Source organism: Hordeum vulgare, chromosome 2H (assembly GCF_904849725.1).
Source record: "Hordeum vulgare subsp. vulgare chromosome 2H, MorexV3_pseudomolecules_assembly, whole genome shotgun sequence".
Classification (NCBI taxonomy): domain Eukaryota; kingdom Viridiplantae; phylum Streptophyta; class Magnoliopsida; order Poales; family Poaceae; genus Hordeum; species Hordeum vulgare.
This window is the reverse complement of record NC_058519.1, coordinates 597,974,404-597,990,773: the sequence shown is the minus strand read 5'-3', so window position 1 is coordinate 597,990,773 and position 16,370 is coordinate 597,974,404.

Here is a 16,370-nt window from a genome sequence, read left to right as displayed (position 1 = left end):
CAAAACCATATAAAGAACTTTGCAAACGGAGCTACGGATCAACGGGAATCAACGAAACACGATATGAAGCTCTACGTGAAAGATTCAACACCTCACACACATTTGGCACAAATCTGGTGTTCCTAGGTTGCCAAGACATATATTAACCCAACATGAATGAAATGGAGCAAGGTAGAACAACCCAACAACAATTAAACACAAACTTTGAACAAAATGGCAAAACTACATAATCTGGCAGTTTTTGCATCTTAGCTGTTTGTGAGCAACATGCAACATAGCTACAGGTCTTAAAATATGACAAATAATATATGTGTCTGTTGCCAACCAAGAACACTACAAGCTCCAGCAAGAATCACAGCAAAAGGAATTAAACTCTAGAAGATACAAGGCCACAAACTTTCCCAAATCCATCAGTTCTCAGGGACTTGGTGAAAATTCCTGCACCTGAGATTCTGTTTCTGTTCTGAAGCTTTTTGACAGCAATCAAAACACAATCTACTGGACTCCAAATGACTTGAAAATTGATAGGAAGCTTCACAAACATACCAGGTTCAAAACACTAGCACTGAACTAAGTCCAGTTCTCAAGATAATGACCAGCACAGCCTTATCTACAGGGGAAGAAAATGTTTCCAGCATTCCAGACTTAGTGAAATTTTCAGAGTTCAAAAATCTGGAATTTTCCAGCCACATGCCCACTTTGTCTAGTCATAGTTTGCACAAACATGTCACCAAGAGGTGTTTGACACCACTATGGTGTTGAGCACAACCCCTACTACTAACACACACAAAATTCATGCCCTTGGGCTCCATCTATACCATGGAAACAAGGCCCAAACTTTCAACAAAATGTAAATTCAAATCCATAAGGTATGCTTATAAGATGACAATTACATAGGAGAGTTTCATGTGCACAATGACAAAGTGACATGGGGGTTTGAACCCCATGTTTGTGTCATGCACATCAACAACACCAACACACACAATACCTCACTAGCACTAGCATCAAGCTCAACACAAAAGTAACTCTAAGCTAACAAGAGAGTATGCACACCCCCACATATGGGCATGTGATGGTGCACACTCTCACAAGCATCACTAGGATCTTCCTAGTATTCATGTCATCCTCAATATGCAACCACCACAACAATCCACACCCTCACATGCTAACATAGATAGCTACCTAGTGCAACTCATCACCTCAAGACATGTGGTGAGGGGGAGGCATCCACACCCCACTAAATCCATGCCAACAATTAAAACTACAAGATCAACTTTGTCCCACTTAAGCTCAAAAGATGTGACCCAACATGATACACTAGTGTTACTTACACACCTTAAAACAACACTCACAAGTAAACACATTATCATGCACCACTCCTACCATGTGTACTACACACCACTAGATGCAATCCACAAGGTTCACAATGCTAGCAATACCACATCTATTAATTTGCAAGTGTGCAACTCACACACAAAGGGATATGCTACTAAATACACTAGCAGGAGAAAAAAAATGATTTTAAATCCAACTTGCTGCCCAAGCACCAGGAAGAGGAAGAACACATAAAAGGCAGCAAAAAAAATAGCTAAAACAAATATCAGGGGTCCTGGGAATCGAACCCAGTACCCCCTGGTACACAAGGCACCACCTAGCCACTGCACCAGCACCACTATGTCGATAGCAAGGGGGAAGAGAACAGGGAAACATGTCCCTGCTGCTCTTGCACAGGAATAACAGGAAAAACAACTGACAAAATTAGACAGCGCCGAGGGGGAATCGAACCCACAACCTCTCATCAGGTGCGCACATGGAACAACCACTGGGCTACGAAGTGTTTACTGACAGAGGGGGAGACTCGAACAGGAAAAGCTATCTGAAGTCGCCCTCTGTCTACCGAGAACGACAGCGACAGAGAACTGACGGGAATCCTAGCCGGCGTTGCTACGCTGCACTGCCGGCGACGAGCTCTTGCACACGACTCAGAGAACCGACGAGGGGAAGAGCCCGCCCTGCTGGACACCCATCTACGCGGGGAGGAGCCCCTGCTACCAACACGCATGCACTCCAACTCGCCCAGCAAAAACCACGCCGCGCAGCTGCTGCCGGGTAGCCTACCGCGGCTCTCCCACAGCGAGGCCAGCCTGGCCCTGGCGCGGCTATCACGAGGGGAGGGAGCCCCTCTGCGCAGCACACGCACGCACTCTGCACTGCAGAACAAGCCGCTGCTACTGCATCTCTGTCTACTGCTGCTATCGAACAGGGGAAGTACGCGCCACGACGAGGTCTGAGCCGATCCGCGGAGGAGGAAGGAAGGGGGAGGACGCGACCTCACCTTGGGGAGGAGAGGGGGCGCCGAACTATCGGAGAGGAAGCCGGACCGGGGAAGGAGACGACGAAGAAGTTCGTCCGCCGTAGACCGAAGCAGGGAAGGAGTTCGCCCGGTTCGCCCCGTTGACGAGGACGAGCTCGACGGGGGGGTCGCTCCTCGGGGGTCCTAACGCCGGGAATGGGACGCAGGGAGCCGCCCCGAGCCCCCGGACATGGCGGCCGTGCCGCCCGACGACGCCGGCGACTATCTTCTCTCTGCACTCTCTGCTAGCTACAGGAAGCTCACCTCGGAGGAAAGGAAGAGATGGAGATGGGGTTGGGAGAGGTGGCGGCGGCGGCTGAGGGGAGAAGAGGAACCCTAGGCTACGGGCACGGACGCCAACGCATCTTATAGGGGGGTCCTCGACGTGCTGCTCACGGCGTCTACACCTCTCTCTCTCTCGACTGACGGAAAGGAGGCGCGCGGGGGAAGAGTGACGGCGTCAGGAAGGAGGAGGGGTTCGCTCGCGTGGGCTCTCGCTGGAGGGAGATACATGGGCCAGCAAGTGGACGGAAGCCCACAGGCTGCCACTATAAGAAAGGCCCCAGCAGCCTCTCCCAAATAAAAGAAACACAAAGAAGGAAAAGAAATAAAACGAATAAGCTGGTGGGTATAAACTTAAAAGGAAAAATCCCCTGGTCATAAGGAATTATGGCCCATTAGAAAAAATAGAAAAGCAATATTTGGAGCCATAGAAATAAATGCAAAACAGAAATTAATTTACTGTTTTGGGTTTATTTGCACCTTTAAAATTCAAATAACAAGTCAGCAAAAATACCCCACCTCATAAACACAATTTAATCTATCCTCCAGACATTTTTGAATCATTTTTGGGAAGAAGGAATTTTGACATGAGATAATAGGAGGGAAAAGGATTTAAAATAGCTAAGAGCTTTTGAAATTCTAGCACTCACTCCTACACTACACACACCATTATCACATGCATCACAAGATAGTGCAATACCACCACTTAACCCTAGCAAGAACACATGCACTCACAACACCACAACACTACTCCTAGTAAGAACAAATGCAACATGACCATGGCATGCAATCATAAGGTATGGCAAGGAATGATATGTTATGCATGCATGCAAGGGAAGTAAGTACTAAGGAACACACATGAAATCATGGCACAAAATGATATCATCACAATCTCTGACAAGGTGGCCCCACATGGAAGGTTACAAAAAGGGAAAGTCCTACACTTGGGGCATTACAACAAGGAGGCAGAGGGGATGGTATTCGCGGTGCCGGAACCTAGAAGCACGACGAAAGTAAGATGGGCGATGGTGGGAAAATCTTGTTCATCACGCCCGCTTAATCTGGCGGTCCTGGAGAGAACTATGCAGAGAGCTTGGGGACTTCATAAGGTGGCTAGGTGTGACAACCCGAGACCGACGTCCCAGAAGATTCCCCTTTTATTCCGTTTTCGTCGTGTGGTTCATTTGTCTATCGCATTCTTCATCGCATCATGCGCATCATCTGCATTGCATCGGCATCTCCGTTGCCGCCAGTTTTCAACTTGCATCCGTTGTTCGTTGCCGGTTCTCGTCATTGTCCGTTCTGAGCCCGACCGCACACGCACGCGCCCGCGGCATCGTCAAAACCCTGTGTTTAAAAGTGTGCGTAAAACTTTCTCTGTTTGGGGTGAGATTTGACGTGCGGTGTTATTTTAATATAGGTAGGCCACCTGTCAAGTTTCGTCGCGATCGGAGTCCGTCTGGTACCCGAACGGTCGACCGTAGCGGCACCGTCTCCCGTTATTCGTTGGACGTTCGTCGGTGTTTTAAAAACTCGTTGCCGCGTCGCCCGTTTTCCCTCTCATCTCCAGATACATTCTCTACACGGCCACATATCGTTCCCGCGTTCGGAATCGTCCGAATCCGACCCCGCGGTTGGATCCGGAACGCGATTCCGGTTAACCTAGCCCCCCATTTGTCTATAAATAGACCCCTTCTAATTTTTAGACAGCCCCCTCTCTCTCTCCCTCGAAATCCGTGCAACCCACGAAACCCTAGCCGCCTCCCACCTACTCTCTCCTCCCACCTCCAGCCGCCGGGCCCGTGGAGCCCGCGTTGGGCCCGCCCCGAGCCCATCTAGGCCCAAGCTCCCCACAACAGCAGCCACCGCCGAGCCGAGGCACAGCCGCCGCTGGTCCCGGCCGATCCCACACTCGTCAGCCGCCTCGGCGCCCTCCCTCGGCCCCGCACCATTCAGAATCGCCACCGTGTCGGAGCAGCCGGCCGCCGCGCTCGCCGGAGTAGCGGGATGCGCCGCCTTCCGCCATGGCCGGCCGCCGCTGAGCTTCGCCGGGGCCTTGGCCTCGCCATCCGGTGGCCGCAAGACACCGGATCCCGTCGCCCCCCTCCCAAGACCTCGTGCAGATCCGGGGCAGACTGGTGCCGCCACCCTCTTCCGGGGAGCTGTTGCCGTCGCTCGCGTCCCGATCGGGAGCGGAGCCGACGAGCACAGCGCCCCGCCTGGCCTCCCCGCGTTGACCGCTCGGCTGGGCCCCGAGCCGGCCCAGCTCGAGTGCCTCGTCGCGCCTCCCCGAGGCCCAGCTTCGGCCTCCCCCAAGGCCCACTCCACCTCTACTGCACCAGGCCGCCCCGCAAGGTGAGAATCCTCCCGAGACACTATTCCACGCCCATGCGGTTGATAGCTATCTCGCGCCCGTGTTTTGTAGGCCCGATTGGTGGATTTAGGCCCGTTAGTAATTTAGGAGTTTTCGGAATAATTAAATTCCAGAAAATAACCGTATATTACAACGGTCGTATCTTTTTAACCGTGTGTCGGAACGAGGCATGTAGTATATGGTTTCCGTGTAGTTTTGCGCGTAGATTACGTTGGTGCAACTTGCATATTTATTTGACGTGATGTAGCGTGCAGTATGCCTAGGTTTCCGTGCTGTCTAGATAGGTTAGTGCCCGTATTTAATTTTCTCGCGGGTCCGGATTGCTCGTATGCCGTATTAGAAATGCCCATGATTTAGGAACCCTCTTGCCATGTATTTTAGAGTAGTCATCCGTATTTTTGTGTGTAGGGATTACCGCTAGTTTATTTTTCCGTGCTTAGGTTATTATCTCGCATTTACGTGTGGCATTATTTTGTGTTGCAACCCCACATATTTTATATGTTTTCGGGGTAGAAAAAATCCATGGGATTTTTCTGTGCAATTAGTTTTAGCTTTCGAGTAAGTTAGTTCGCGCGATATTTTGCCGTGATGCCCTTTTGTTTATTTCGTAGTTTTTATTTCGTGCTTCGTTTGATTAAGTTGTCAACTAGAGAGTTGATCTTTGATGTTTAGACGAGCCCCTGGTATTCTTCGATGCAATAGAAATGCGTGTTTACGTGTGGTTTGATTGCCCTCAAGTTGCTAGAAATGGTGCTGATTTGGAGGTGCTGAAATATTTCTAAGTTTGGAATCTGTTATATTTTGTTGCTGTCTTGTCTTGCTTATAACTTGTGATCTGTAGCTCTTTTGAGGTTGGTCCAATGGAGTTAGTTGTAAACCTTGTGTTTCTCTAGCATGCTGTGAATTTTCATGCCATTTGGGGTCCTGTAACTTATGGTTTTGCTGCTGTGAATATGGCTTCAGATCGAAAACTGCACTTTCATGAGGTGTAATTTTCACTTAGTCTGAAATAGTGTGTGAGATGCCATTTTGGGTCTTCTTTTTCTAGTGATCCATGATGCCATGCTAGTTGTTATTACTTGTTTGTAGTAGTGCTTCTTGCCCTCTTTCGTGTCATGCCTTGCTTGAGTTTATTTGAGTGGTGTAGCTCGTAGTTGTGGGGTGTAGAAAATGCTATGTGGCTGATTTTGGCAGATTGTAGTGTTTTCTTGTTTTGCTCGTAGTTGTTGAACCGTAGCTCCGATTTGATCATGTCCTACATGAAACTTTCTTAGAATCTCGTGTAGTTTCATTTTATCTTGCTGGTTCTATGTTTTGAAGTGCTCGTGACCGCCGTTGCACACATTTTGCATTCATGCCATCATATCTTGCGGTGTCCGTATCTTTTGATCCGTAGCTCTGTTGGAGATGTTATCTATGTGTAGATTGCTTGAAATGATGCGTAGAATCACGTGAACCTATTTGTTTTGCTGTTTAACAACCAATTAAATTTGTTAGTTCAGATCTGTACAGAATTGTAAATTAACATGTGAGGTCGTCTCGGAGGTGATATATGTCATTTCCGACCTCATTTAAAAATGCCTAGATAGGTAGTTTAATTACACTTCACCTCTTGTCATGTTTAACCACATTTAATATTGTCGTCTATCTAATCGGGATAGAACTAAATAACTAACGTGGAGTTTCGTCAATATGCAACTCGTTGCATATTGAACTTCACTTAATGTGTAGTGTTTGTCTGTGTGAATTGTCATGCCGTGTCTTGCATGCCTTCAGCTGTTCATGCATCATTTGTGTTGTGCATCGTGTGGTGAATATCTGTGTTGATGCTTGTTTCCGGTTTCCTCCGTTTCGATAGAGTTCCGCAAGCAGGTCGGATGTGAGGACCTGTTCGACTACGTCGGTTCGTCTGCTTCACGGAGGCATTCTTCTTCCAAGCGGGATCTCAGGCAAGATGACCATTTCCCCAGATACCATTACTATCATTGCCATGCTAGTTTATCGCTTCTATCGATTATGTCTTGTTGCCTACCACATGTTAAATATCAGCCTCTCAACAATGCCATGAAACCTTCACCTGTTCAACCTAGCAAACCACTGATTGGCTATGTTACTGCTTCCTTAACCCGGTGTTAGCGTTGCTAGTTGCAGGTGCAGTTGCTTCCATGTGAAAGCATGGGTTCCTTGTTATATCATCATATTAATTGCTATTTTAATTTAATGCACCTATATACTTGGTAAAAGGTGGAAGGATCGGCCTTTCTAGCCTGGTGTTTTGTTCCACCTTTGCCCCCTTAGTTTTTGGCTACCCGTGTTATGTTCCATAAATGAGCGCTCCTAACACGATCGGGGTTGTTATGGGGACCCCCTTGATAATTCGTTTTAGATTAAAGCTGGTCTGGCAAGGCCCAACTTTGGTACTACATTTGCCTAATCACCTAATAAAATTGCATTGGGACTTTCCGGACCCCGAGGATAATTTAATCAACCCCTGGTCAGTGCTCCTCATGAGTGTTGGTCCCACCTGAGCGATGTCCGACGCCCCTCTGGTCACCCGGAGGTTTAGCGATCCCGACGTCTAGCTCATCCGTCGTGTCCTGAGAACGAGGTACGCGACTCCTATCGGGATCGTCGACACGTCGGGCGGCCTTGCTGGATTAGTTTTACCTTTGACGGAATATCTTGTGCATCGGGATTCTGGTGATGCTTTGGGTAATCTCAGAGTTGAGGTTTTCCACTAGGGAATCCGACGAGATCGCGAGCTTCGTGATTGAGGATTTCTATGCCGCTTGTGGTAATTTGTGATGGACTAGTTGGAGCACCCCTGCAGGGTTAAATCTTTTCGGAAAGCCGCGCCCGCTGTTATGTGGCAACATGGAAACTTTGTTTAACACTGGTTCTAGATAACTTGAAGTTAACTTAATTATAACTTGCCAACTGTGTGCGTAACCGTGACTATCTCTTTCGTGAGTTCCTTCTCCGATCGAGGACACGGTGGGGTTATGTCTGACATAGGTAGGTGTTCAGGATCATTCATTTGGTCATCAGTAGTTCACGTCCGTTATGCGTAGATCATCCCCCTCTTATTTCTTGTACTCGTAAGTTTAGCCACCAAATATATGCTTAGCCGCTGCTGCAACCTCACCACTTATCCAAGCCTCACCCATTAAGCTTTGCTAGTCTTGATACCTTTGGAAATGAGATTGCTGAGTCCCCTGTGGCTCACAGATTACTACAACACCAGTTGAAGGTACAGGTAAAGGTTACTTGACGCGAGCGCGTTGATTGTTCATTTGGAGTTGCTTCTTCTTCTTCGTCGTCGTCGATCTAGGATGGGTTCCAGGCCAGCAGCCTGGGATAGCAAGGATGGACGTCGTTCTTCTTTTGTCGTTTGTTTTTGTCCGTAGTCGGACCCTGCTCATACTCTTGATGATTATGTAATGTACTGATGTGACTCTGATGTAGCTTGTGGCGAGTGTAAGCCAATTATAAGTATATATATCTCTTCTTTTCAGTACATGTACTTGTAACGATATCCATTCATGCGACACGACGAGATGCGCTTCTATCCCTGACGAGGCCTTCGTGCCAAATTGAGGATAGGGTTGCATCTTGGGCGTGACAAGTTGGTATCAGAGCAGTACCGACCTAGGAGCCCCCTTGATTGATCGAACTTGGCCGAGTCGAGTCTATTGAAAAACTGCTTTGAGTCTAGTTATATATCGGAGAGTAGGATTCTTTTTTCTCCTCTTCTATGCTTTGGTGAGGAATCTGGACGTAATAATTTAATTCTACCCCTCTTCTCACTCAAATTTTTTTTAGGATCACGCGGATATTTTTGGAATCTATATGATGCCGATGTGACGGAGTTCTGTCTTGGTGCCTCCTATCTGCTTTGAGTTTCAGGGGAGTTGAGCTCGAGGGGATTCTTGAGCATATCGTTATCATTCAGATTTCTTAGTATCTCAGAACGAAGGATGTTCGTAATTGCTTCAATACTAGTAGTAGCGAGATAACCCCGATGTCCCCAGTACTGGTGCAGATTGTTCGGGAGTACTGCCATACTTTGTATCATTGTGATCACGAGGGTCTGTAGTAGATGAAGGTCTGAGATTCTGGTTGTGTGTTGACGGATGTGATACAGGTGACGGGTTAGTATAGGAGTTGTGTGATATTACTCCTTGTATCCGTGTACGAGATTGCATGACCAGATATTTCGGGAATTCATAGATGGGAATTCGAGTAGTTACTTATAGGACGATCTTCCAACAAATTTGTGTTGCTTCGATGTCAAGTGGTGATTTCAGACCTTTCCAAGAGGTGTTCTCATATTTTTATCTGAATGCTAAGCCTTTTGCTTAATCAGTTGTCTTGTCAATTCTTGTTAACCGGAGTCGTCATGTTAATTCTTTTTCAACCGGTGTGTCTCTCTTCAAGTGGATTCAATCCTCTCCAATTTTTGCAAGATCATTCTCTCTTTTATGCCGGAGTTCATCTCATCTGTCTCAAGTCATTTTTGTTTTTCCCTGCCCTCCCACCCTTTTCTCCAGTGATTCAATTTTCATCCAGGAGTTCTTTTTCTTTTCTTTGTGCTTCCGCTGTCTGTTCTTTCTCTCTTACCCGGTGATTCATTGTGAAGTTTATCAGGAGCTTCGTGTCATATTTGTTCATTCTTGTCATCCTTACCGGTGAATTTAATTCAGCTATCCGTATTCATCATATCCTAATTATCCTTGTAATTCCTTTTCTTGTTGGAGATCCTTTCAGCCTATCTTGGTTATTCTTTCCTCTCTTTTCATCCGGAGTGTTGAAGTTATCTCGGAAGTTTCATGTTTTCAATTCTTTTAATTATGTCGAGGTTCTCAACCTCATCTAGTTCTCTTCACAACGGTGCAATATCTCTCTTCCAAGTAATCTTTCCAACGGTGGTTTCTTTGAGTGGGCCCATAACCCACAGGTTTTTCCCAGGTTCTTTCCTGGCTCTTCTAATTTTTTCCCGAAGATCTCTAATTCTTTTCAACTGTGACGTAAGTATGAATTTCATCAGTCATACCCCTTCTCCAAGGCCTATTTGAATTAAATATCATATTTGGCTCAACCTTTCATTCTTCATTATTCCGGAGTGTCTCAGCTATTCTTGGTGTTGTTCCTCGTCATCATTCTCACCTTGCAAATTCGAAGGAGTGTTTCTCTCAGTCTTTTTCCATTCTTGTGAAGATTGTCATCTCAGCTTCGTGTTATCCTCTCATTTGTTGTCAATCATGAGTAATCCCTTTCTTGCTATCCGGTGCACTTCTGAGTTGTTTTCCTTCTCGATCCTCCGAATGCCATCATTTTATAAGATTCTTCGTTCTCAGCTTTCAGCTTTCATCCTCAATTCTTCTCCATTGTTGTCTCTTCGTTCGTCTCTCGATTATCCGGTGCCTTGTTCAAGTTTTCTCTCAGGCGGCTATTGATCTCTTCATTCTCATATATCTCCATTCATGCATGATTGCCTCATTTGTTTCAATTCTTGCCGGTGGTTGTTTCAAGACTTCTTAAGTTTGGCTTTATCTATCTCTCTTTAATCTCTTCAAGAGGAATAAGTTGTATGTTTAATCCGTTGCTTGTCATCAATTTTATTTGATGAAGGATGAGCATAACATAATCCTTATTCTTGTTCTTCCTTCTTCCAAGAGATTTCAATTCTTCTTCCGGAGTGGCTCATGATATCAATTCTTTTCTCAAGTGTCTATCTTTATTTTTCCGGAGTTCCAAGTTCTTTTAAGTATCTCTTTGTGAGGCTTCATCTAAATCTTGGTAAGGTCATAATCTTATTCTTTCTACCTTCATGTCTTTGCATCATTCATTCGTATACGGAGGTCCTTCTTGGTGGTTCATCAAGGTTTCAATCCATTCTCAAGTGTTCTTCAAGATTCTTGTTGGAGAACCTTAAGTATCCTTTCTCTTGCATTTATATGTGCAATTGTTCTTCCTTTATCCTTTGAGGTGGTATTATAGAATTCTTGTTAGTGTAGGAGTCTCGAAGAGATTTTATTTCAAAGATGAGATAATTAAACCCACCAATTCTATGGTCATGAGATGTTTTCAACCCATGATTTCTTCATTGAGCTATCTTGGTTTGGATTTCACCTAAAGCTTTTCCTATGGATTGTTGCTATCATGGTGCTTGTCATTTATCCAAGTTCTCAATGTATCCTCTTGGTGTAAGAAATTGTTCATATCTTGTTTCTCCCAATCAACCCTTGTTTCTGTTAGTGGCTGGTTGTCACTTCATTAGTTTGAAAAGGTTTCCATAAGCCCACTACTATCTTGTTCTTTTCGTTGTTGTTTTTCCAACAACTCCGTCCAATTCTTCTTGCAAGGATGCTTGCCAAGTTCATTGGAGTTAGTAGTTGTCATTCTTTTCTTCATTCTCTTCTTCCGTATGAGCTAGTTCGTATTCTCTTGTTCCGGAGGCTTTGTGATGTTGCTCTTTGAGTCTATTATGTTGTTCTATCAAGATTATGGTGTTCCCTTGCTCTATTTAGTTGTTTGTTATGTATATTGTCTAATTCTCTCTTCTTATCGAATTTTTTGTCCCATTTTCCTACCGAAGTGTTGCCGAAATTTTCCGTGAATTCTTGCTTCTTTCTCATATCATTCCTCATCGCCTTGCAACCTTCAAGGATCGTTGTCAAAGAAGCGACTAAATTTTTACCTCTTGTTCTTTCTCATCCTCTCCCCCTCTCTTTCTTGGATCTCGGGGCGAGATCCTCTTGTAGTGTAGGAGAGTTGTGACAGCCCGACACCGACGCCCTAGAAGATTCCCCTTTTATTCCGTTTTCGTCGGGTGGTTCGTTTGTCTGTCGCATTCCTCATCGCATCATGCGCATCATCTGCATTGCATCGGCATCTCCGTTGCCGCCAGTTTTCAACTTGCATCCGTTGTTAGTTGTCGGTTCTCGTCGTTGTCCGTTCTAAACCCGACCGCACACGCACGCGCCCGCGGCATTGTCAAAACCCTATTTTAAAAGTGTGAGTAAAACTTTCTCTGTTTGGGGTGAGATTTGACGTGCGATGTTATTTTAATATAGGTAGGCTGCCTGTCAAGTTTCGTCGCGATCGAAGTCCATCTGGTACCCGAACGGTCGACCGTAGCGGCACCGTCTCCGGTTATTCGTCGGACGTTCGTCAGTATTTTAAAAACTCGTTGCTGTGTCGCCCGTTTTCCCTCTCGTCTCCGGATACATTTTCTACACGGCCACATACCATTTCTGCGTTCGGAATCGTCCGAATCTGACCTCGCGGTTGGATCCGGAACGCGATTCCGGTTAACCTAGCCCCCCATTTGTCTATAAATAGGTCCCTTCTAATTTTTAGACAACCCCCTCTCTCTCTCCCTTGAAATCCGTGCAACCCATGAAACCCTAGCCGCCTCCCACCTGCTCTCTCCTCCCACCTCCAGCCGCCGGGCCCGTGGAGCCCGCGTTGGGCCTGCCCGAGCCCATCTGGGCCCGAGCTCCCCACAGCAGCAGCCACCGTCGAGCCGAGGCACAGCCGCCGCTGGTCCCGGCCGATCCCGCACCCGTCAGCCGCCTCGGCGCCCTCCCTCGGCCCCGCACCGTTCCGAGTCGCCACCGTGTCGAAGCAGCCGGCCGCCGCGCTCGCCGAAGTAGCGGGATGCGCCGCCTTCCGCCATGGCTGGCCGCCGCCGAGCTTCGCCGGGGCCTTGGCCTCGCCCTCCGGTGGCCGCGAGACGCAGGATCCCGTCGCCCCCCCCCCCCCCCAAGACCTTGTGCACATCCGGGGCAGACTGGTGCCGCCGCCCTCTTCCGGCGAGCTGTTGTCGTCGCTCGCGTCCCGATCGGGAGCGGAGTCGACGAGCATAGCGCCCCGCCTGGCCTTCCCGCGTTGACCGCTCGGCTGGGCCCCGAGCCGGCCCCTCTTGAGTGCCTCGTCGCGCCTCCCCGAGGCCCAGCTTTGGCCTCCCCCAAGGCCCACTCCACCTCTGCTGCACCAGGCCGGCCCACAAGTTGAGAATCCCCCCTGAGACACTATTCCACGCCCACGCAGTTGATAGGTATCTCGCACCCGTGTTTTGTAGGCCCGATTGGTGGATTTAGGCCCGTTAGTAATTTAGGAGTTTTCGGAATAATTAAATTCCAGAAAATAACCGTATATTAGAACGGTCGTATCTTTTTAACCATGTGTCGAAACGAGGCGTGTAGTATATGGTTTCCGTGTAGTTTTGCGCGTAGATTACGTTGGTGCAACTTGCATATTTATTTGACGTGATGTAGCGTGCCGTATGCCTAGGTTTCCGTGTTGTCTAGATAGGTTAGTGCCCGTATTTAATTTTCTCGCAAGTCCGGATTGCTTGTATGCCGTATTAGAAATGTCCATGATTTAGGAACCCTCTTGCCATGTATTTTAGAGTAGTCATCCATATTTTTGCGTGTAGGGATTGCCGCTAGTTTATTTTTCCGTGCTTAGGTTATTATCTCGCATTTACGTGTGGCATTATTTTGTGTTGCAACCCCACATATTTTATATGTTTTCGGGGTAGAAAAATCAATGGGATTTTTCTGTGCAATTAGTTTTAGCTTTCGAGTAAGTTAGTTCGCGCGATATTTTGTCGTGATGCCCTTTTGTTTATTTCGTAGGATTTATTCCGTGCTTCGTTTGATTAAGTTGTCAACTAGAGAGTTGATCTTTGATGTTTGATTAAGCTTTGCTAGTCTTGATACCTTTGGAAATGAGATTGTTGAGTCCCATGTGGCTCACAGATTACTACAACACCACTTGCAAGTACAGGTAAAGGTTACTTGACGCGAGCGCATTGATTGTTCATTTGGAGTTGCTTCTTCTTCATCGATCTAGGATGGGTTCCAGGCCGGCAGCCTGGGATAGCAAGGATGGACGTCGTTCTTCTTTTGTCATTTTTTTTCGTCCGTAGTCGGACCCTGCTCTTACTCTTGATGATTATGTAATGTACTGATGTGACTCTGATGTAGCTTGTGGCGAGTGTAAGCCAATTCTAAATATATATATCTCTTCTTTTTAGTACATATACTTGTAACGATATCCATTCTTGCGACACGCCGAGATGCGCTTCTAGCCCTGACGAGGCCTTCGTGCCAAATTGAGGATAGGGTCGCATCTTGGGCGTGACACTAGGTTTAGATATCTGGGAAGGAACGTGTTCGAGGTCCACTTTGGTAGCGAGGGAGATTGGAGACATGTTCTGCACAATGGACCATGGGAGTTTGATTTCAGTGTTTTGATTGTGAAGGAATATGATGGGGGTACCAGGCCCTCGAAGATGGTGTTCGATAAGGTGGAGATGTGGGTTCAGGTGCATGATCTCCCACCGGATAAGAGGACGGAGGAGTTTGGGAATGCCTTGGGCAACTGGCTCGGGAAGGTGGTGAGGATGGATGTTGACGAGGAAGGAAAAGCTAAAGGTCAACACCTTAGGGTTCATGCTCAGATCTCTGTGTTTGAGCCGCTGGTGAGGGGCTTTTTCCTGAGATCATCGCGGGAGGAGAAGAGTAAGCTATGGTTTGATTTTCACTATGAGAAGGTTCCACACTTTTGCTTTGAGTGTGGTAGATTGGTACATGTTGATGGGGTCTGCGACCCACCTGTGGACTCTTCGTCTTAGTGGGGAGGATGGCTCCGGGCGTCGTCAGATAAGCATGGTGTATCAAAAGGTGGCTCACAAGGAGGATGTGGTGGTAGTAACAATAGTATGGGCAGTGGAAGACAAGGTGATAGTGATCAGTATGCTCATCAGATGACTAGGGTGCGCGATCTTCCTACCAAGCGTAATCTGCACTCAGAATTTTCGTGTACAGGTGACTCCCGCACTGGCGAGGAGAATAGACCTGGGGGGAAAGATGTGAGGAGCCCAATTAATAGCAGAGGCATAGCAAAGGAGCAGCACGAGCGGGACTTAAGATATGATCTGGAGCAAAGGAGAGAGGAGGTGCTGAGGGGCAAGTTGGTCGAACAACAGAGACAGAGAGAGAGGGTTCCTACTGACTGCATGGTCAGGGAGGATAGGGGTTTCCGTACTCTCCCCAAAGCTTTTCCTGTTGATGAATCGGGAAGGAGGATGGAGGGTATCTCAACATCGGGTCATGGAGGAACAACGGAGAGGAGGAGGGGGCACTACGTAAGGAAGCCGAGATAGGAATATCGTCCAATTACAAAGAGTTCTTCTAGGAGACTGGGAGAGGATGGCAATAGGAAAAGGCGGCCTAAGCAACTATGGGTAGCAAAAGATGACCCAGATAGACAGTTTATTCATGATGCCTTCATTCGTGATACAAGACGCAAGACGTCTTCAGTGTTTGATCGTATCTCGAAATACAATGATATAGCGGCGGACCCTGCGGAGCAGGGCCGCCGTACACAATGAATATCCTCGCCTGGAACTGTCGGGGATTGGGGTTGGCCTCAACAGTGGGTGAATTGCGGGACCTGATTAGGTCTCACAACCCAGGGGTGGTCTTCTTATGTGAAACTAAGAAGAGTGCGGCAGCTATGGAGAAAATGAGGTGGAGCTTGGGATCCAGAGGTGGGATAGCGGTAGCAAGCCAGGGGAGAAGCAGGGGTCTAGCACTGTGGTGGAGGGACAACATCAAAGTGATGATCCGGCCATGGTGCCAGTACTTTATCGACGCGGAACTCACGTGGGAGGGGAAAACATGCACGCTCACAGGCTTCTATGGGGAACCCAGGACAGAGCTTCGCATGCGATCATGGGAAAAACTTCGGTATTTGCGAGCGCAGGATGATCTCCCATGGATCTGTGCAGGAGATTTTAATGAAGTGTTGTTTCTAACGGATCAACAAGGAGGTAACAACATGAGCTTCCAACAGATGGAGGATTTCCACGACTGCTTGGCCGACTGCGGTCTAGTGGATTTGGGATTCTCGGGATATCCGTTCACATGGGATAACAAAAGAGAGGCGGCTCACAATATCCAAGTTCGCTTGGACAGAGCATTGTGCAATGGGGGCTTTGCACAGATGTTTCCTGATACTGTTGTGGATCACGTTATGATAGAGGAATCTGACCATCAGGCGTTGCTGATCTGGGCTTTGGAGACTGCTCCAAGCAGGCAACAGCGAGGGGAACGGCCGTTCCGCTATGAGGAGGCTTGGACTCGGCACAAAAAATATGATGATATGGTGGAGGAAGCCTGGGCAGCTTCGGATCGGGGACGCACGGGTGTGGAAGCTTTATGGCGCCGGCTTGGGTATGTCTCGGGTAACATGAAGAGGTGGGCTCGAGAGGTATTTGGATCAATTAGGAAACAGATTACACGTCTAAAGGCTGAACTTGTTGATTCAAAAAGGAGAGCAGCGGCG